Genomic DNA, 23,849 nt, shown 5'->3' on the forward strand with positions numbered 1-23,849 from the left:
TAAAGTTCCATGATGATAGCGTGGCGCCTAGCGGCACCTAAGTCAAAGCACCTACCGACACCTAATGATGCCTACCTGAAAAGTGGGCATGATTAGGGGTGGAGAATAGGCGTGGCATGACTTAGGTAAATTAGGCCAGAGAACCCCTGCCCTAATATACTAGTGCCTACCATAATAGCTCCTACCGGTGCCTATATCAAGTTAGACACCACGAGGCATGGATAGATTTCGTACGAACGTAAGGAAGTTCTTCTTCACCCAGAGAGTGGTAGAAAACTGGAACGCTCTTCCGGAGGCTGTTATAGGGGATTCAAGACAAAGTTGGACAAGTTCCTGCTAAACTGGAACGTATGCAGGTGAGGCTGGACTCATTTAGAGCACTGGTCTTTGACCTGGGGGCCGCCGCATGACCACTGGTCTGACCCAGCAGCGGCAATTCTTATGTTCCTATGACTAGTGGTTGATTGACAACCACGTCAAGTGGCACTTAGGAGTTACGTGCCAGTAGGTGTCGTTTATAGATTCAGGCCCTTAACGCTGGTGCAGTCCAGAAGTGGAGTCAGGGAGGACCCAGGAATGGGCCCTGCAGATTTTCAATGCCAGTTTCCAGATAGTAAACCAGGGGTGCTCCAGCTACGATCAATTAGCTATGCAAGTCTAGCACTGACTTTCAGCCACATCTGGATAGCTTCTGGGTACCCCCAAACACCTGGAAATTTAGTACCATTACCTGGATAGGTGCCACCTCTGAACATATGGGCTGATTCAGCCCACCGCCATCAGCGCTGTTGAAAACATTGATTGCCTCGGGCTGAACACCAGGGAGAACTAATTTAAATTTCTTTGTCAAATAAGAACAGCAACTGGCAAGAAATTCATTTTAATCTCTCCAAAATCCACCCACCCAATCAGCTTCAAAGGCTTTTGAGGTGTCCAGAATTTTCAAAAAGAAGATAACTGCTACTTTCGTTTAGAAAACAGTGGGGGAGCAAAATTCTCAGTCTGCTAAAGGTACAAATTCTGTTTTGAAACGTGTTTGATCTGAGGGTTTTAATATAACATAGGTGCTAAGTCAGAATTATTGTAATCCTATTTCAGGCAGTGTAAATGTAACGTACTGAGCTCCATCTGTACAAAATGTACCTTGTCTGGAAAAGAGGTTTGAATCAAACACACATCTGCTGAAAAGAGGGTGCATGAGGATGCCTGCTCAGCCATAAATGGGGTCACTGGAAAATAAATATATGGATCTTCATGTACGGGTCCTTTTACTAAGGTGCAGAAGCCAAATTAGGGCATGTTAATTTAGCATGCGCTAATTCAGGGATCTCAAAGTCCCTCCTCGAGGGCCGGAATCTAGTCGGGTTTTCAGGATTTCCCCAATGAATATGCACTGAAAGCAGTGCATGCACATAGATCTCATGCATATTCATTGGGGAAATCCTGAAAACCCGACTGGATTGCGGCCCTCGAGGGGGACTTTGAGACCCCTGCTAAATGCTAACACGGCCATAGACTATAACGGACACCTGAGCATTTAGCACGCCTTTGTAAAAGAGGGGGTTAGTGTTTTCGCTCTCAATCAGTGCCTGCCTCTGGCCTCCCACGTACATTCCAGGTTAACCCCGGAGGGTAAACACTGCTAAGGGATCTAGCTAGTTAAATAAGCACTCAGCCAGCTAGATTGAAGGTTTTGATGATTTACTGAGTGGTTAAAACCAACCATTCAAATTCTGGGCAGTCTTGGGGATGAGGTTAGGAAGAAGAAAATAAGTTAGTCAGCTCGTCTTCAGTTTCAAAGCTAGCTAGCAAACTTAGAGACCCTTTTCTAAGGTGCAATAAGCACTAGTGTGTATTTACCACAGCTTAAAATGGCTTATCATGAGATGCGCTCAGGCATCCTGTGGTACATTCCAAATCAGCATACAGTAACCATGTAGTAAAAAAATATTTTTACATTTCTATTGGAAGCAGCATGTCTGTGGGCAGAGAGCTGGCATTCCTGCAGTACTTGGTAAGTGCTTACGCAGTAATTCTTTTTAATGGCCATTTGCTAATGGCAACAACAATGCCCATCAATTTAAAAAATAGAAAATCAGCCATATTTCAGCTGTGGTAGATATGGCCTCAGTGCGTGGGGGAAAAAAAACTGCTAAGGCCACTTTTTTTACTGCAGCTTATTAAAAGACCCCTTAGCCAATCATATTTTAATGCAGAGATAGATCTTCCCATCCAACGGGAAAATCTATGTACCTCCCTCCCCCCCCCCACTAAAAAGCGAGATTCCTACTTCATTTAGTGACTCTCGGCGCAACACATTATTTGTTTGGCTTTACTGTATTTTTCAACATTTTTTGTGACACATGTTTTTTCCTTTTTCTACCATGGACCCCTGATGAAGGTTGTCCGAAACACGGGCCATGCTGGGTCCCTTGTTTGGTAAAAAGGTTTTAATAAATAATTTGATTGTCACAATAAATTTTGCCTACTTCGTTGTACACATCTGCAGTTTTTGTTTTGTTTGAAGCAGGGAAAATGTCCATTCTCAAAAAAAATATCCCAAATGAGGTTTTTTATGATAATGGCCTGCCTCTACGTTCAGCTGTTTAAACACCCAGACCACCACTACATCTACATTTACCACATATAATGAACCCAAAAAAAGCCTAAGTCCCAAACGCTCAACACAAGAGCTTTTAGGTGAAGGAGGAGCCAGTCTCTATAACCAGTGTCTGTCACCAGTGTCTGTCAAAAAGAACACCGGTTACAGAATCCATCCCCACCTCCACCCCCGCAATGATGGCAGCAGGAGAGATAGCCAATCTCTCCTGCCATGATCCATCACCCCCCCCCCTCCGACTCGATCAGGGCAGGAGGGAGCCCAAGCCCTCCTGCCCTGGCGAAACTGCGACCCTCCTGACACAATTGGGGCAGGAGAGAGTCCAAGTCCTCCTGCCCCGGCGACACAACCCATCCCTCCTTGACAACGATTGGGCCAGGAGTGAGCCCAAGCCCTCCTGCTCCGGCAACTACCCAACCCCTACCCCCCCCCCCCGATTCCAGTTGGTCCAGGCGCCTCAGGCCCCACCTGTGAGCGGGGTTTGAGGCACGTGAGCCAATCAGGCCCTAAGGCCTGCCATTCGACGGTTGGCGGGCCTGCCGGACAGACGGGCTTGGGACCCGTACGTCTGTCCAACTGTTTTGAGGTACGGGGGGGTGTCGAGGGTTCAGGGGAGCTCAAAGGGTTAGCTGGGGGTGCGATCGTGGGGGGGGGGGGTGCACCGACAGCAAGCGGGCCTGGGATCCCTCCTGCCTGTATCTTAGTAGGGGTGGGGGTAGGGGGTTTCGCTGGGGCAGGAGGGCTTGGGCTCCCTCCTGCCCCAATCATTGCTGGGGGGGGGGGGTGGATAGTAGCAGGAGAGATGGCTCATCTCTCCTGCCACGATGGTGATCGTCCACCCCCTGCCGCGATCCTCACTCTGAAGTGCCGTGGTTCGGGGAGGTGGGCGATCACCATCGCGGCAGGAGAGATGAGCCATCTCTCCTACTGCGATCATTGCGGTAGGGGATAGGCAGGTTGCTGGGACCGCTGAGCTGATCACGGCAACTGCGATCAGCTCAGCGGCCCCTTTTTCGGCACTTATACCTGTTTTGACTTGGTCTAAAACGTATAAGTGCCGACTAGGCAACATGCCTAAACCTTTGGTTATACCTGCTGTACGGCTATGTCTAGGTCGGCCCACCTCCTGCCCCCCTCCCGCCTTTTCCCCACCTCTAAAACGCCTCTTTTCGCTCTATGCGTTTAAAGGCAGGGGAAAGGCCTAAGAAGGTTTTAGATATGTCTAAAACCAGCTTTGGTTATGGGTACCTGGACGATCAGTCTTTTTGATGGTCCAAGTACCCATTTAGGCCACTTTTTTGACGTTTTTTTGTTTTGATTATGCGCCCCATATTTGTCTACTGGTATTGGCAAAATAAATATACTTCTATGCTTATGGTTTATTATTATTCATATCGGGAAACACAGTCTTATAATCATTGACTTGGCATCTTCTTAATCAAGAAACAATCAGATTAATAAATACAGTGTGACAAAAAGTCATCAGTGTATAGAAATAACAAGAAATGTTTGCTCTTTGCTTTTCACAGGAATGCATTAACTCTTTTTATACACTAAGGGAAATAATCCAAGGGATTAATGTAAGTAAAACCCAGTATTAACTCACATGAATGGGCAGACTGGATGGACCGTTCAGGTCTTTATCTGCCGTCATTTACTATGTTACTATGAAATCATCCACAGTTTATTGCTTCCCTATCTGTGTGGATATAGTTATGTGGACTCAGGTTGGGGAGCATGAAATTACTCACTAAGATCAATTTTCATATGTCCTTTCCAGTGCATTATTTTCTACTCCCTTCCATTCTTATTGGTTTGATATCTTTGTATGTCCCAGAGAGGCAGCTGAGATCCGAGAGTGAGATTAAATTAGTAATAACTTCTTTATGTAGGGCCCATTGGACATGCATAAGTGCCAGTGAATCTTTTTTTTTTTTTTTTAACCTGGTACCTGTTTTGTGGAATTCTCTTCCATGGAGGGTGAGGATGGAGGATTCTCTTCAAAGATTTAGGGGCCCTTTTACTAAGCTCTGGTAACATAGTAAATGACGGCAGATAAAAGACCTGAATGGTCCACCCAGGCTGCCCATTAGTTATTCTCATTAAGGGCTCCTTTTACTAAGGTGCGCTAGCGTTTTTAGCGCATGCACAAGATTAGCGCGTGCTAGTCAAAAAATTACCGCCTGCTTAAAAGGAGGCGGTAGCGGCTAGCGTGCGCGGCATTTTTGCGCACGCTAAAACCGCCAGCGCACCTTTGTAAAAGGAGCCCTAAAACTACACGTCTAAATTAACTTCTCTTCCTTGATATTTCTGGGCCATAGACTAAAGTCTTCCTGGTACTGTCCTAGGTTCCAACTGCTGAAGTTGCCGTCCAAGTTCACTCCCTTACTGCGCCAGCGCACAGGCTGTACAAGTCTATACCGGCCTTAGTTCTTTAATTCATGCCATTTGTTTTCTCATTAGAGATCCTCAGTGTTTATCCCATATTAATGTGTGTTTACTGCAGGTTAAAATGCACTACTGCAGAGTGCACTCAGCCAGTCCACAGTAGTTTTTGCATATGGGTAAATAGTGTGGGCAGACTTGATGGGCTATATGGCCCTTATCTGCCGTCATTTTTCTATGTTTCTATGTTTCTACCCATTTCCGTCATTTCTGTAGTTAGGCATATTTTAAAACTGTAGACAACTATGCCTAGTACAAAGTTCCTTAATTTGACTATTAAAGGGGGAATTCATCAATGTATGCTACAGTTAAGATGGGTTGTTTTAGCACAAGTCAAGCTATTTTACCACAGAGTCACGGTGTCAGGTCAAAAGCGCGCCGGGACAAAGGCGCGCGCAGACAATTGAGTGCAGCGCGGAGGTGCGCACCGCAGAAAATTACTGTTTTTATGGCTCCGATGGGGGGGTTTGGGGGGGAACCCCCCACTTTACTTAATAGAGATCGCGTCGCGTTGTGGGGGCGTTGTAGGGGGTGTGGGGGGTTGTAACCCCCCACATTTTACTAAAAACTTCACTTTTTCCCTGTTTTTAGGGAAAAAGTTAAGTTTACAGTAAAATGTGGAGGGTTACAACCCCCCAAACCCCCCACAACGCCGGCGCGATCTCTATTAAGTAAAGTGGGGGGTTCCTCCCCAAGGGAGCCCCTAAAAACTGTAATTTTCTTCGGCGCGCGCCTCCATCTTGCGCTCAGTTGTCGGCGCGCACCTTTGTCTTTTGCGGGGTTGTCTATGAACCCAGAGTCACATTTTATCCAATGCAGTGGCATAGTACGGGTAAGAGGCACCCAGGGCGGTGGTGCCCCTCCCCCACCCCCTTCCTCACCATGCACGTGCCCCTTTCCCTTTCCCCGTACCTTTTTAATTTCTCCGGTGTGAGCAGCATGCCTACGTCGGTGTCAGCTCGCCCTTTGACCTCACTTCCTAGGCAGTGACATAAGAGAAAGCGTCGATGCCGACGCGGGCAGCAACTTTGCGCCAGGGTAGTATAAAAGGTATGGCAGAAGGCAAGGGGCACTTGCATGTGGCAAAAAGAAGAGTGAGGGGGACGGAGAGGAGGAGGGGTGACACACTCTTAGGAAGACCATGCCTGGGGCAGTCCGCCCCCATCCCTTAGTACGCCACTGATCCAAGGAGACCTTGTGCTAAAATAGCTTTCCCCCCTAAATTGATCCACAGAGGTTTTTGCACCTCTGAGAGTCAGTTTAACACTCTGATTAAGGAATTTTGTAATAATAATGATTGTGTTGTACCGTTTTTGCTTCATACCTTGAGTGAAAATTTGACTGCCCAAGTTGAGTCGTTGACATTCCTCTCTTGCCACACAGACATCTATGTTTAGACTTGTTCAGACTTAGGACGTCTCAGTTGGTAAAATGGATGTTGGATGTCCATGTCTCATGCATTCCAAAACAGGCTGTTACATCGGATGTCCATATACTTGTATGACAAAGCTGGATGTTATTATCCTAAGTTGGACGTCCTTGCTAAAATGCCTCATCACATGTCTTCATAAAATAAGTTAAAAAGAGACACTTTCCTACCCAGTTTATCTAGATGCCCTAAGCATGACTGAATAACACATTTTTATTGCTGTTTCCCCCTTTTAGAAGTATACGTTTTAAACATCAGTTTAATTCTACTTTTACATATGCTGCCATTATTATTTGGAAGGATTTACTTATACAAATAAGGACAGAAGTTAGTCATTGGAAATTTCATAGAATGTTGAAAACATTTTTATATGATAGTTAGTACTTTTAGTTAAAGAATTGTAAGGACATCTTTTTATCCAAGGAATTGTATTTTCCCATAGAATTATGGCTCCTTTTTGATGTAAATTGTCTTGAACTGAACGGTATTAGCGCGATTCAGAAATCTTGTATTAGATTAGATTACAGTAGCTTTCAAATGAAAGATCAGTGGTTCTGTAAGCATATCTTGCTCAACTTCCAGGATTAGAACATAAGAATGGCCTTACTGGGTCAGACCAATGGCCAATCAAGCCCAGTAGCCCGTTCACGCGGTGCTCAATCCAGGTCCTTAGCAATGTTCCCTCTAGGGATTGATGAGGTGTGTGCAAAAAAAAATATGAATGAGCGACAAGTTACATATTCCACAAATTTATGAGCAGGCAAGAAGGACGCATTTTTAAACAAATGTAGTTTATCCTTGTACTCCTTATGTATTTTTAATCATCTATGGATATGTTTGTATGTTTATTGTTCAAATGGTTTTATTTATTTTCCAAAATTTATTTTTGTTATACACATTGAAAATATTTGATATTGCGTTTAAATCAAAATCTCAATAAACTTGAAACGTGAAACGAGTGCCCATGAGATTGTGGGAGGGTTAAATACTCAAAACTTAGAAGAATAACAATTTACTTAAAGTTTTTGCTTCGCCAGCTTTCTGGTATCTTTACATAATGCAGTGGCGTACCTAGCATATGTAACACCCGGGGCCCATCTTATTTTGGCACCCCCCCCATCTGTACGAAAAACATGAATTTTAGTAACAAGCCACACGTCACACATGAGTACCTAGGAAAGGCAGCATCTTACATATTGCAGTGAACAGTACATCAATACACCCATTGTAAAACTAAACAAGCCAGACCAGCACAGATCAATCCTACATCGTCAATCCTAACAGAAAACTATGTCTTTCGAACACACAGAACACACCTTCGCCTAGTATGGAATATGTAATTATAAACTAACCCCTCCCTCTTTTACAAAACTGTAGTGTGGATTTTAGCTACGGAGGTAACAGCTCTGATGCTCATAGAATTCTGAGCATCAGAGCTGCTACCACCACGGCTGGTACTAAAAAACGCTTCACAGTTTTGTAAAAGGGGGGATAAAATAAAAATACATAGACAAAGGTTAAATTGAACCAGCAAGAAGCTGGACTCTGCATACAATGCTTCACAGAAACAGTGACACATGTCTCCTAAAGCAATAAATAAATAGAAATTTTTTTTCTACCTTTGTCTTCTGTGGTTTCTGCTTTCCTCATCTTCTTGTAACTCTCTTCCTTCCATCCACTGTCTGCCGTCTTCTCTCCTTCTATGCCCCTTCCAGAAACTGTATGCCTCCCCCTTCCATCTCTCCTTTCACCCCCATTGGTCTGGCATCTCTCTCCTCTCCTTCCCTCTCCCACACCTCTCCTCTGCAATCCCTTTCCCTTTTTTCCCTCATTTCCCTTTTCAATTTATTTTCTGCATCTGTCTAGATTATTACTACCCTCTCATCAATGTCCTTTTTTACTGTCTACCTAAAGCTTGCCACCTCTTTCCCTCACCCATCCAGTGTTTCCCTAACTCAATCCTTTTCTCCCCATCATGTGTCCTCCTTTTATTTATCCCCTCCTTCCATCATGTACCCTCTTTCTCCAACCCTTCCATCTAGTACCTTCTCCTTTCTCTGTCCACTTATCATCCAGCATCTGCTCCCCTCTTTCTCTCCTCCCATTTCCTTCTGGCATTTGCTCCCTTATCTCTCCCATCTGCACTTCCATCCAGCATAGGCTCCCCACTACCATCCAATGTCTGCCCTTTCTCCCTCCATCCACCCCTCTTCAATCAGCATCTTCCCCCTTTCTTTCCCTCCAATATCCTTCCCCCTTATGTCTCTCCCCTTTCTCTGTACATCAATTCCATCAGCACCATCCTTCCATACTACCCTGCCCCCTTTCTTACCCTCCACCACTCTTCCATTCCAGCAGTCCTGCTCCTTTCTCTCCCTTCATGCAGCAAGGTCCCGCGATGATTGTAGCTGCCTGCTGCCAATCCACCCCACTCTGACGTACTTGCTCTAGAGCGGACTCAGCAGCCACATGCTGGAAGGGCCCGCGATGACTCGTCTGCTGGCTCTGCTCTGGAAGAAGTAAGTTACGTCGGAGGGGGTAGACCCGGCAGATGCAGGGAGTTGTGGCAAAGTCCCGCAATGACTGCGTCTGCCGGGTCCACCCCCTCCGACGTAACATACTTCTTCCAGAGCAGAGCCAGCAGACGAGTCATCGCGGGACCTTCCTGCACCTCAGCACAGATGCTGACTCTGCTGAAGAGAAAGTAAGTCAGTGGTAATGTGACCATTTATTTTTTTCATCAAAAGGGGACATCTATTAATTGACTATGTATCCTTTCTTTCTTTCTGCACTCAGGCCCAACAATTGTCCCTTTTTATTCCCTCCTCCTTCCTTCCCATGTCCTTAGTGCCCCCAGTGCCTCCTTCCCATGTCCATAGTGCCCCCAGTGCCTCCTTCCCATGTCCTTTGTGCCCCCAGTGCCTCCTTCTTATGTCCCCCCACTGCCTTCCAGATTTTGCCCACCCCCAAAGCCAGCCAGCTCTCCCACCTCTCCATTTTTTTCTCTCTGTCACCACCCCATCCCCTATGCTCTGGCATCTCTCTCTTCTCCTTTCTTTCCTTTGCACCCCATAGTCTGGTATCTTCCCTTCCCTGATTCTCTGGCATCTCTCTCCTTTCCTTTTCTTCTATCTTTCCCTCCCCCTCCATGCTCTTACATCTCCCCCTTCCTTTTCCCTTAGTCTGGCATACCTTCCTCCTTCCCTCCAAGCCCTGGCATCTCCTTTCATTCCCTCCCTCATCTTCCTTCTCCCTCCAGCTGGGTACCGCAACACTCTCCCCTGCAGCTCTGGACTTCCCCACACCTGCTCCCCCAAAATTGCCATGCTTCGGTTCCTCTTCTTCCTTCCTCCCTCACCCCGCGAGACCCTGCGGCACCATCAACTCTTATTCCCTCTAACGCCGGCCCTGCAGCTCCAGACTTCCCCGCACCTTCTCCCCCCCCCCCCCCGGATCGCTATTATTTTAAATGTTATAGCCGCGGGGCTGTATCCATCAGTGGAGACATCTAACCTCGGCCTGCCCCGGAACTCTTACTGCAGCAGCCGCCCATCTAGGCAGGAACAGGAAGTCACTGTTGCAGTAAGAGTTCCGGGGCAGGCCGAGGTTAGACGTCTCCACTGATGGATACAGCGCCGCCGCTATAACATTTAAAATAATAGCGATCTGAAGGGGGGGCAGGTGTGGGGAAGTCCGGAGCTGCAGGGCCGGCGTTACACCAATGAGAACAAGGGGCGGCCCGCCCCCCACTTAGTACGCCGCTGATTGCGGGGATCATGAAAGGAGCCGCCGCTGCTGCATCTTAGGTGAGCAGGGCAGACCGCCACCTCCGCTCGAGTGAGCGACACCAGAAGAAGCATGAGCGACGCCACTGAAAATAGTGAGCGATCGCTCATGCGCTCACCTTAGAGGGAACACTGGCCACTCCTTAGTACCTGGCCAAAATCCAAAGAGTAGCAACATTCCATGCTACTGATCCAGGGCAAGCAGTGGCTTCCCCCATGTCTTTCTCAATAACAGACTATGGACTTTTCCTCCAGGAAATTGTTCAAACCTTTTGTAAAACCAGCTACGCTATCCGCTCTTACCACATCCTCTGGCAACGCGTTCCAGAGCTTAACTATTCTCTGAGTGAAAAAATATTTAGAAACATAGAAAATGACGGCAGAAAAGGGCCACGGCCCCAACTAGTCTGCCTACTCTAATGACCCACCCCCCTAATTTCTTCCCATTGGTTTTAAAAGTATTTCCCTGTAACTTCATCGAGTGTCCCCTAGTCTTTGTAATTTTTGACGGAGCGAAAAATCGATCCACTTGAACCCGTTCCACTCCACTCAGGATTTTGTGGACTTCAATCATATCTCCCCTCAGCCGTCTCTTTTCCAATGTGAATGAAAGAATGCAATGTATCTGCTGCTAGCCAACAGTCCATTTAACGTTGGCAGAAAAAGAGTGAAAGTGGGCGTCATTTCCAACTAAAAATAGCTACAAATATATCAGCCTTGCCTAAACCGCCTCAAATCCAATAAATTTACAAATGCCTGACTTCTTGCTCCCTACGTTCTACTTCATCTAAACCTTGGCTCCTGGATTCACACTCATCCCTCGCTGCTCATTTGTAATGTGACAATAACTTCGACCTTTTATTTACGACTTTGCTTGCTTTCTAATCTGCAATACAGCTAAAAGATGTTATTAAGATATAACTCATAAAGAATCTGGGCACTGTAGTATACGTTCGGAAAAGTGCTGTCCATGACACTAGGACAGATTGCATTTCTCTTTTATTTATATGTTCTGTAACACATGCTTCCAGGGACGCCATGTACATCCCCTGGTGATTACCAAGAAAACAGCACTCCTGCCCGCGATATATTTTGCAAATGGTGATTGAAAAGCATAATAAATTGGGAAACAAAAAGACATTGTTTACAGTATAAGAAATTACTCTCCCACTGGGAATTGATTTGGTGCAAACCTTCTACTCCTGGTTCTGTTTTCTGCCCTAGTAACATAAATTATGTTAACTAAAGTCCATATTTTGGACAATGGCTAGAGGTTAGAGTTGGGGACATTGCACTGCACTAGATTTGAATCTCTGGGGAGAGGGTTCATCATAATCAGATGCTGTCCTTTTTACTAAGAAGTGTTAAAAGTAGACAATACACAAATCTAAGTGCGTTGTTAGCACGCGAGCACAGTAACTTATCGCATTGGCAGGACAGCATATGCTAATTCACAAAGTCACACATTTTTTTTCATATATACAGAGTAAAACCTTGGATTGCAAGTAACTTGGTTTGCAAGTGTTTTGTAAGACAAGCAAAACATTTTATTAAATTTTAACTTGATATACAAGCAAGGTCTTGCAAAACAAGTACATACAGTATACACGCGTCACATTATCTCTCTCTCTCTGACACTGCGGGAGTGTAGTGACTGTTCTAAACAAGCAAAGTCTTGCAGTACGAGTACATATACGCGTCACATCAGGGGTCCCCAAAGTCCCTCCTTGAGGGCCGAATCCAGTCGGGTTTTCAGGATTTCCCCAATGAATATGCATGAGATCTATGTGCATGCTCTGCTTTCAATGCATATTCATTGGGGAAATCCTGAAAACCCAACTGGATTCGGCCCTCAAGGAGGGACTTTGGGGATCCCTGCGTCACATCATCACAACTGAACCGATGGTTCTTCTCCCACTGATACTGCAGGAATGTAGTGACTACTCTAAACAAGCAAAGTCTTGCAATACGAGTACATACAGTATCCACACATCACAACTGAGCCGATGGTTCTTCTTTCTCTCCAACACTGCAAGAGTGAAGTGACTCTTCTAAACGAGCGAGGTCTTGCAATACGAGTACATACAGTATACACACGTCACATCATCACAACTGAGCTGATGGTTCTTCTCTCTCTGACACTGCAAGAGTGAAGTGACCTAAACAAGCAAAGTTTTGCAATACGAGTACATACAGTATCCACACATCACAACTGAGCCGATGATTCTTCTCTCTCTCCGACACTGCAAGAGTGAAGTGACTCTTCTAAACGAGCGAGGTCTTGCAATACGAGTACATACAGTATACACACGTCACATCATCACAACTGAGCTGATGGTTTTTCTCTCTCTGACACTGCAAGAGTGAAGTGACCTAAACAAGCAAAGTCTTGCAATACAAGTACATACAGTATCCACACATCACAACTGAGCCGATGGTTCTTCTCTATCTCTGGCACTGCAAGAGTGTAGCGACTGTTCTAAACAAGCAAAGTCTTGCAATACGAGTTGAGAGCTGAACGGGGACGACGGGAATCCTGCGGGACCAACAGGGATCCCGCGGGTTCCCCCTTCGGGTCGCGGGGATCCTATGGGGATGCCCCCTAGGGTCGTGGGGACGCCTCCTAGGGTCACGGGGATCCTGCGGGGTTCGATGCAACTTGAGTCACGAGGCTCGTCTTCTTTTTCCTACCTGCCCTGCTGCTGCACACAGCCAACCAAACATCTTCCACGATGTCAGCGCTGACATCGGAGGAAGGGCTTAAGCAAAGCCCTGCCTCCCTCCGACGTCAGCACTGACATCGGGGAAGACTTTCGGTCGGCTATGTGTGCTGAGGCAGTGCAGGCAGGAAATAGAAGACGAGCCTCGCGGCTTGAGCTCCATTTTGCTGGTAATTTGCTTGCAGATGAGGGCTGGGACACAAAAGGGGGGAGGGAGTACGTTTTTGGCACAAGGCATGAATTTGGGAGAGAGGATGGAGGAAGGGAGGGAAAGAGGTAGGTGAGGGAGTGCGTTTTGGACACAAAGCATGAACTTGGGAAAGAGGATGGAGGAAGGGAGGGAAAGAAATGCTGAGGTGGGGGAGGGAGTGCGTTTTTGGACACAGAAGGTATGGACTTGGGAGAGAAGAAGGGAGGGAAAGAGATGGTTGTGTACACGGGAATGGAAGAAAGGAAAATTTTTGGTTATAGGGAGGGAGTGGGGTACAGATGAGAGGGGTGATATTAGGAGAAAAGTTGGGCATGGGGCTGGTGGGCAGGCACGAAAGATGAGAAAGGAATATATGCTGGACCATGGTAGGAGGAACCAATGGACAGCAACAGAAGAATTTACAGAAGATGGGAAAGCGGAAAAAATGAAACTGGGACCAACTTTATGGAAAAATAGGTAAAAAAACGGAATTTATTGACTAAAATATGTTAGCTTTGGGAAATGTATATAGCAGATGTCTTTGTATTGTGTTCAAAAGAAAAGGAAATGCATTTCTGGTTTTATTTCTACAGTGTTGAAGTACTTGCTGACCCTTGCTGTGACTGGTGGGGATCCCCAAGCATCGCCAGCAGAGGACCTCCTCTAGAGACGGCCAGAACTCCCCTCCACCAAGCACAGTAGTCGTTGGCAGCATCCTTGAGCCACTGAGGTACTAGCATCTGTGACTCAGGGACGCTACTGCTGCCTGCCAAGCTTGGCAAAAGGGACCCCCGGCCAACTGCAAAGGAAGTCCTCAGCTGACAACTTAGGAGGTTCTCATCAACTGAGATTTTATATTTATATTAGAGGCTCTGGTAGAAACCCATTTACAAAGTATGTATTCTTCCCAATTAATATTTCCAAATTAAAAAAGTCTCTTTGCTTATTTGTAAATGGGTCTCTACCAGAGCCTTTAATTAAGTAGCATAATTAAATGAAATAACTATTTCTGAAGTTTATAGGGATGGGCGGGAACGGAGGGGATTCCTCGCGGAGACGGGTGGGGACGGAGGGATTCCTCATGGGGATAGGTGGGGACGGGTGCGATTCCTCATGGGGACGGGTGGGATTTTGGCGGGGACAGGTGGGATTTCTGTCTCCGCGCAACTCTCTAATACGAGTACATACAGTATCCACACATCACAACTGAGCCGATGGTTCTTCTCTCTCTCTGACACTGCAAGAGTGAATTGACTGTTAAACAAGCAAAGTCTTGCAATACGAGTACGTATAGTATTTTGTATTAAAGTTTTTGGGTTGTGGAACGAATCATCTGAGTTTCCATTATTTTTTATGGGGAAATTCGCTTTGATATACGAGTGCTTTAGATTACAAGCACACTTCTGGAACGAATTATGCTCGCAAACCAAGGTTTGACTGTATTTGTTAATGATTTGCAACTTTTCAACTGCTTAGATCCCCCTAAATATGAAGGGGTGGTGAAAAGTCCTCAGCCCAACCAACCAACTCCCTTAATTGTGAGCATTATTTTGCCAGTGTAGCTGAAAAGTGTGTTATCTTATTTCACTGTCAATTTGCAGAAATGAAATTCTATGTTTTGACATTGTTTCACACAAAAATACATACCCCCTCTTTTACAAAGGTGCGCTAAGCTTTTTTAGCATGCGCTAAACGCTAATGTGTGCATGTTATCCTATGGACGCATTAGCGGTTAGCGCACACGTTGATTTAGCGCACACTAAATCCGCACCAAAATGCTTTGTAAGAGGGCCACAGTTTTAATACATATTTTTGTTCAATTAGGAGCACTAATTAAGTCTGGTTTTTTGGAAATAGTTTGACATCATCTCATGCATGAATACAGGATGTCCAGGGCGGTACTTGGAGAGACTTCCCAGGAAAGGGACTTGGGAGTTCTGATCGACAAGTCGATGAAGCCGTCCATGCAATGTGCGGCGGCAGCAAAAAGGGTAAACAGAATGCTAGGAATGATTAAGAAGGGGATCACGAACAGATTGGAGAAGATTATCATGCCATTTTACCGGGCCATGGTGCGCCGTCACCTGAAGTACTGCGTCCAGCACTGGTCATCATAAATGAAGAAGGACACAGTACTTCTCGAAAGGGTCCAGAGAAGAGCGACTAAGATGGTTAAAGGGTTGGAGGAGCTGCCGTACAGCAAAAGATTAGAGGAACTGGGCCTCTTCTCCCTCGAACAGAGGAGATTGAGAGGGGACATGATCGAAACATTCAAGGTACTGAAGGGGATAGACTTAGTAGATAAGGACAGGTTGTTCACCCTCTCCAAGGTAGGGAGAACAAGAGGGCACTCTCTAAAATTGAAAGGGGATAGATTCCGTACAAACGTAAGGAAGTTCTTCTTCACCCAGAGGGTGGTAGAAAACTGGAACTCTCTTCCGGAGTCTGTCATAGGGGAAAACACCCTCCAGGGATTCAAGACAAAGTTAGACAAGTTCCTGCTGAACAAGAACGTGCACTGGTAGGCTAGTCTCGGTTAGGGTGCTGGTCTTTGACCAGAGGGCCGCCGCGTGAGCGGACTGCTGGGCATGATGGACCACTGGTCTGACCCAGCAGCGGCAATTCTTATGTTCTTATGACTGACAGGTCCCGAAAGTCTAACTGCTACAATTCACGAAGCTGTTGACATGCAAAGCATTAGACGTTGAGCAATTCCATGTGAACTATATGATGCAGATTACACCGTATATCAATAAACCAACAGCTTCTTTAGATAAAGAAATGAAAGTGAAAGGGGAGAGATTCAGATGTAATCTAAGGCAATATTTCTCTACAGAAAAAGTGTGGATGTGTGGAACGACCTCCCGGTGGAGGAGATGGAGATGAAGATGGCATCTGCATTCAGGAAAGCTTGGAACAAGCACAGAGGGAGATGAAAGCATAGTAGAGATTAGTAGCTGCTATGGGTGGGAAGACTGGATAGGCCATATGGTCTTTATCTGGCATCATTTTGCTATGCTTGTGTTACAGACAGGCCCCTGGAGTATGAACCTGAGCCATATTTTATACACAGAAGATATCGTATTTATTGATTTATTAAATAAACTCTGCATGGATGACTTCAGCTATCTGACTTGTCATAATGTGTAAATAACAACTGTATTAAATCATGCTAAATCACCCAAAGGATATGAAACTGCTTCTCTGCTCGGCATCCTGCCTCTGCTGTTTATTTGCATGCAATGTTCTGTTCACAATATAATATTGTGAGCAAAAGAAAAGATAAAGCAGATCCAGTGCCCTCACCTAGTGTAGCTACTGTAAATATAATATAGTCCAAATAAGAGGGAATTAGTTCTGTAAAATATATGACCACAGAAAGTATAAACGGGTTAAACTGCTGAAATCTCTCCCGGCATGGGTTCTGCAGACAGAAATCATACAAATTGAAGGCTCAAAACCAGAGAAATGCACTGCCAAATAAAATAATATCAAATAAAGACCATTCAGACATTCTGTGCTATTTAAGTGGCCAGAAACGGCACTGAACTGTTAAATAGCACTTAACCTGTTACAGGTTTATTAAGCTTGATTGCCACCTAATTGCCAAAGCAAATCCAGCAGTGTACAATTAAAAAAAATAAAAAGGAATAAGAAAAGAACTCCATTTAACTATAAGAGAGCCCCACAAAGAGACCTTCCCATAGACCCATTGTGTTAAAAAAAAATTAAACAAACAGCCATCCACATAATCTGTTAAATGCGAATATTCAGAGCGAGTTAACTGGTTAATGAAATCCAGTTGACCAGAGGCTCAAGTTTTGTAAGTCAGTAACATATTCTTGTAGATTATTCAATATTTTACTGGTAACCAGTGGGTGTTAATCAGTAAGGGGGTAACATGGTCAAACTTTCCAGAATTGGTTAAAATTTGAATGCAAGAGTTCTGAACAATTTGTAAGCATCTGATTTTTTTTATCCGGCCAGTATTCAGCTGGCGGCGGACAGCATATTTGTCCGTCACCAGCGCTAAAACCAGAAATTCGATGCCGCAGGTCCTATGCAGGCTTCAGTACTGAATTTCCAGGTTTTTAAAAGCTGTCTAGCACATTCCTGGTTCAGTCAACATTCAGACAACCAGGCATGGACTAGTACATAAAGATAAGACAGTTATTCATGCATTCCTATTTATGTGCTAAATATGACTGATTAGCTCTGATTATTGGGAGTTAACTGGACTCCACCCCTGAAATGCCTTTGGAACACCCCTGAGGTAGCCGGCTTCCACTTCAGCGCTAAGTGGTCATTTTCAGCATCAGTAACTAAATAGATGCATACAAGTGAGTTTAACCAGTCGGCAGCTGTTCCCGGTTGAATATTGGGTGGTGTGTTACTATGTTGAAAGCTTAAAACTGGATGTTTGGAAGTAGTAAATGTGATGAGCTCGAGCTTCTCCATCACTGGTGCTTCTAGACCTAGGAAAGCAGACCCTGGCATTTGGATCTGCTCATTTGAAGCCCAATACTCTAGTGTCCTGGTTAGAGCAGCAGCTTCATGAACAGGCCTGATCCACTCATCGGCTTCTCCTGGTGGAGCAGGCAGCATAGTAACTGCACAGGTAGCACCAGCCCAGATCCTAAAGAATCCTCAGGAGTGAGAGAGGGTGAGACTGGCAAACATGCAGGCTCTGCGCTGGAGCTTTGCAGCAGGATAGGTAGAACAGATTAACTGGATGAGCTTTGAGGTCTTTACCCATCCATACATTCATAAGAACATAAGAATTGCCGCTGCTGGGTCAGATCAGTGGTCCATCCTGCCCAGCAGTCCGCTCACGTGGCGGTCCGCAGGTCAAAGACCAGTGCTCTAAATGAGTCCAGCCTCACCTGCTTACGTTCCAGTTCAGCAGGAACTTGTCTAACTTTATCTTGAATCCCTGGAGGGTGTTTTCCCTTATAACAGACTCCGGAAGAGCGTTCCAGTTTTCCACCACTCTCTTGGTGAAGAAGAACTTCCTTACGTTTGTACGGAATCTATCCCCTTTCAACTTTAGAGAGTGCCCTCTCATTCTCCTTACCTTGGAGAGGGTGAACAACCTGTCCTTTTCTACTAAGTCCATTCCCTTCATTATCTTGAATGTTTCGATCATGTTCCCTCTCAGTCTCCTCTTTTCAAGAGAGAAGAGGCCCAGTTTCTCTAATCTCACTGTACAGCAACTCCTCCAGCCCCTTAACCATTTTAGTCGCTCTTCTCTGGACCCTATTGAGTAGTACTGTGTCCTTCTTCATGTATGGCCACCAGTGCTGGACGCAGATACATGAAGAAGGACACAGCACTACTTGAAAGGGTCCAGAGAAGAGCGACTAAAATGGTTAAGGGCTGGAGGAGATTTTCACATGAAATCCACTGTATTGATGCAGTGCAGAAAAAGATAGAATAGCAGAAGAAAAGAAAAGGTCTCAACAAGAATCAGCTGTTCTGCAGGAACAACCATAAGTTCACCCTGGTTTGTTAAGTTATGCTATACATTTATAGACAATATATAATGAACCGCTACTATTACAATAGCAATACCAACACAATATAGTAGAAAGAGACAACTATGATCAAAAGACCACTGTATCAACAGGGTTCATAGTCAAATGCACACAAGACAAATGCATGTAGTGAAAAGTGCACAGAATTTTGGGCGCAGGACAAACGCGCGCAGGTCTATATCGTGCTAGACAATAGCACACAAGACAAATGGTCGCGGACAAATGCGCGCAGGTTTATATCGCGCTAGACAATAGCATGCAAAACAAATGGGCGTGGACAAATGCGCGCAGGTCTATATCGCGCTAGACAATAGCACACAAAATAAATGGGCGCAGGTCTATATCGCGCTAGACAATAGCATGCAAGACAAATGGGCATGGACAAATGCGCGCAGGTCTATATCACGCTAGACAATAGCACGCAAGACAAATGGGCGCAGGTCTATATCACGCTAGACAATATCACGCAAGACAAATGGTCGTGGACAAATGCGCACAGGTCTATATCGCGCTAGACAATAGCATGCAAGACAATTGGGCGCAGGTCTATATCGCGCTAGACAATAGCACGCAAGACAATTGGGCGCAGGTCTATATCGCGCTAGACAATAGCACACAAGACAAATGGGCGTGGACAAATGCGCACAGGTCTATATCGCGCTAGACAATAACGTAGAAGACAAATGCATGCAGGACTATTACGCATGGCAATAGGCGCAAAAAAAAAGATTGTTTTCAGTCTAAGCAATTTATATTGTGTTTCCATTTTATTTATTTATATTGTGGTCCTTCGCTGCCTCCTTCCTATTCCTCACGCTACCTGTGTGCCTGTCTGACCCGAAGCTGACCTGCTACTGATTCCTCATCCTTCCCCCTCTCCCCTCCTGGTCCTCCTGTCTCCTTCCCTGCGGAGTTGTCACCTGTTCTCTTTGCAGTAGGATCGGATTATGAATTTATGAATATTATGAGTGTACTCATTTATCCTGCACGTGATTGGTGCGCATTGTCATGCATTGGGTAATTGTCATGCATGTTATTGTCTGCTTGGAAATGTCTGCGCGCATTTGTCTTGCGCGTATTTGACTTGCCAGCTATCAATAGATATTATTCAGAAAATTAGATATTTAAAAATAGTGGAGAAAAAAAAAGAGACCTCAGATAACAAATTTGCTCCCTGTTTCAGTGCATATAAGTTCTGTAATAGAGCATAGCACAGTCATTGGTCTCTCAAAAACTCCACTTTTCATTTGTATTTCCAAAAATTTCCCAAACGCATTCAAAATTGGCCAAAATACAGCCAGGTACTTATCTTCATAGTTGTCAAAGACGGTTAATCACTGGTGTGAAAGAACCTCTGTCACAAGTCCCTCTTCTCAAAGGCAATAGCCCAACCAAACGAGAGGAAAAGAAAAAGAACACAATAAAGCTTCAGCCAGGCCCGACAGCGGCCCTGTTTCGCTCTAAGCTATCTCAAGGGCTCTGGCCTCATATATCAGGCAAACAGCGACTAACATTTGCATCCATGCAAAACTTCCTGGCCCCTCTAAGAGTGGGGTAATAACTTAAGAAACTGAAGTGAATCAGGTTAATAGAAACAACAGAAGTCTACAACAAAACGGCAGGAGAATAGCCTTGCAACAAATATTTCCTGAAGAAATAGGGCTACAACTGTTTAATGAAAAAGAAGGTGTAAACCAGTGGTTCTTAATCTGGGTTCGACCGAACCCCAGGGGTTCGGTGAGTCAGTCTCGCGGATTCGGTGGAGGTCAAAACACACCTCCGACTCATATAGCGCTTCGGTCACGTTCAATCATCAGTTATTCAGTGATTTTGATCAAGACTGATCGTGTACTCGGTTTCTTGATCTATCAATCTGTAACTAACGCCTTATATACATCAATCAATTCCTGATCAAAATTTGTGATTTAACTGATAGATGATTGAACGTGACCGAAGCGCTTATGATTCATGATGGTACGCCCCACTTGTCCATAATTGGCTGCAGGTGATCACGCAACATCGCTTGGCCTATCTGTGCTGCAGGGGATTTGATGCGCACAGTAGTTGAATTGTAACTGTTGTGATGGTACGTCGTGTGATACCTATCTTAATATTTTAATCCCTTACTAACTATGTCGAGCAAAATACGAAAGTGGTCGGACGAATATGCACAATATGGATTCACATGTATAACGGAACGTGATGGGACAACAGATGTCAATGATGAATACCTCGATGAAATCATTGAAATTCAGCAGAGCCAGGTTCAACAGCAACTCTTCAGAACAACAACGCTCTCAACGTTTTGGTGTCAACAATTGGTAACGTACCCTGTTATTGCTAAGAAAGCTCTGGAAATTTTCATGCCGTTTGTTACAACATATCTTTGCGAGCAATCCTTTTCGAGGATGCTGGACATAAAAACGAAGAAAAGGAACAGACTTTGTTGCGAAAATGACATGAGAGTGGCACTTGCCAAGATAAAGCCGCGCATTTCTGAACTGGTCTCTGAGAGGCAACAGCAGACGTCACACTGATTTGCAGTAAATTTCATTATTATGTTATTATTATTCGAAATATAGGAGAACTTTTTTGTTTTCAAAATTGATATTATTTTTTCCCTCACTGTATACCTATGTTTTGAATTTGTAAAAATCATATTTTATTTTTCCAATAAAGAAGGGTTCAGTGAACACGCATATGAAACTGGTGGGGTTCAGTACCTCCAACAAGGTTAAGAACCACTGGTGTAAACTCTCCTTTGCGATGGGGATTGCCTTCCTAATCACCATAAAACCTCCTCACTAGAGGCACTTGAGGCAATCAATGAACAGGTCACAAAGTGAAGTTTCTTGATTGTAGCAGAGATACTTTAAACACAAAATCTAGAAGAAAAATATCTTTGCAAAAGAGTACACACTATTATTAGCAAATGAAAAACCCCACAAAATATTGCGTGTTTTTATGCTCTTTTTCTCGATTGTTAATGACGTGCAACAACATGGGAAATGCCGTTGACGTTTCCCATGTTGTTGCAAATGGCAATCAAAATAGAGAGGGACTCGGCGGCGAAAAGGGTGAACAGAATGCTAGGAATGATAAAGAAGGGGATCACGAACAGATCGGAGAAGGTTATCATGTCACCCTCACCTGGAGTACTGCGTCCAGCACTGGTCGCCATACATGAAGAAGGACACGGTACTACTCGAAAGGGTCCAGAGAAGAGCGACTAAGATGGTTAAGGGGCTGGAGGAGATTGGAGAAATTGGGCCTCTTCCTCGAGCAGAGGAGACTGAGAGGGGACATGATCGAAACATTCAAGGTACTGGAGTGAATAGACTTAGTAGATAAGGACAGGTTGTTCACCCTCTCCAAGGTAGGGAGAACAAGAGGGCACTCTCTAAACTTAAAGGGGGATAGATTCCGTACAAACGTAAGGCAGTTCTTCTTCACCCAGAGAGTGGTAGAAAACTGGAACGCTTTTCCGGAGTCTGTCATAGGGGAAAACACCCTCCAGGGATTCAAGACAAAGTTAGATAAGTTCTTGCTGAACCAGAACGTACGCAGGTAGGGCTAGTCTCAGTTAGGGCGCTGGTCTTTGACCAGAGGGCCGCCGCGTGAGCAGACTGCTGGGCACGATGGACCACTGGTCTGACCCAGCAGCGGCAAATTTTATGTTCTTAAACCAACGGAAAGCACAAAGGCCCTTCAAGTTCAGAGCAGTCAGAATTCAGTTTATTGATGGACCCGACACGAGCTGCGTTTCGGCATACCTGCCTGCGTCAAGGATCGATCAATAGAAGTCACATAAAAAAAAAAAAAATCAGTAGAAACAAAGACATCTGGTCAAGTAATACAACGCTCACAACACGGACACAAACTCTTCTCACTGCCAACAGCAGATGACAACCCATCCTTTATGCACTGTAGGCATGCAACAGTGTACATATATGTGAATCACAGTCAATAAAAATGCACAGCATGTCCTGGTAAATCATTTGGACCAAACGATGTTATTTTTACTTCACAAGTACCTTCCATTGGCAAGCGCTCTTAAGTGTAAGTTGCATTAGAGATAATAATCACATTTGTATTATAATTGTATAAATACATCAGATTTAATATTTCTGGTGTTAATGGGATATTTCTAAAACTTTAATTATTATGGATAGGAAAGATTCAAACGCTGATTCATTCAATTCTTCCTGAAATGTTAACTGCTTTCTAATTATGTTAATTTTTCATGAAAAAAAAAATCCATTTTATGCTTATTAAATGTGTCTAGAGACCACCAGGAAATCCAGCTTGCGACTCTCATTACTGCTTTTCATGTACATATCAGACAGACAATGAAGGTTCCCATTAGTAGGTCACATTCCACTTACCTTATTTAGGGCTTCTTTTACAGGGGGTGCTGAAAAGTTCTCAGCTCAACCAAGAAGAGAATGATGGGGATATTGTTCAATCAATGATCTGAAGCAGTGTCAAAAAGTAGAATTCCACTTCTGCAAATTGGCACTTAACGAAATACATCAACAGTGGCAAAACAACGCTCAGAATTTAGGAAGTTGGTTGGTTGGGCTGAGAACTTTTCAGCACCCTCTCATATGTAATAAAAGTGAGCCAAGTATAGGACAATCAAGCCATTGTGACATCACTGATGAGGCTGGCTCTTATTGGTTGAATGAGGCATTATGACATCACAGTATCAGCTCTGGCTACTAGAGACAAACTCTTCACACTACAAGGGGGTACTGAAAAGTTCTCAGCCCAACCAAGAAGAGAATGACGTGGATATGATTCAATCAATGATGTGAAACAATGACAAAACACAGAATGTTGTGTCTGCAAATTGGCACTTAATGAAATAATATAACACTATTTCCATCAACAGTGGCAAAATAACGCTCAGAATTTAGGAAGTTGGTTGGTTGGGCTGAGAACTTTTCAGCACCCCCTCATACAAAGCCATGGTAGAAGTTTCTACTAAGGCCAGAGAGGTAAATGCTCCGAAGCACATACGAATTCTATGAGCATCGGAGCATTTACCTCGCCAGTCCGCGGGAGAAACGTCTACTGCGGCTTTGTAAAAGCTAGAGTTAGCTTCTGCAATTTCATTAATTATC

At 44.7% G+C, this 23,849-nt stretch overlaps 1 protein-coding gene across 1 annotated transcript in view; it reads right to left on the reverse strand.

Moving 5' to 3' along the window:
* The window catches only part of TMEM132B (transmembrane protein 132B), a 709,727-nt gene that overhangs the window by 299,724 nt on the left and 386,154 nt on the right, over window positions 1-23,849 (reverse strand). The window lies entirely within an intron of this gene.

Source organism: Geotrypetes seraphini, chromosome 8 (assembly GCF_902459505.1).
Source record: "Geotrypetes seraphini chromosome 8, aGeoSer1.1, whole genome shotgun sequence".
In the NCBI taxonomy this organism is placed as follows: Eukaryota; Metazoa; Chordata; class Amphibia; order Gymnophiona; family Dermophiidae; genus Geotrypetes; species Geotrypetes seraphini.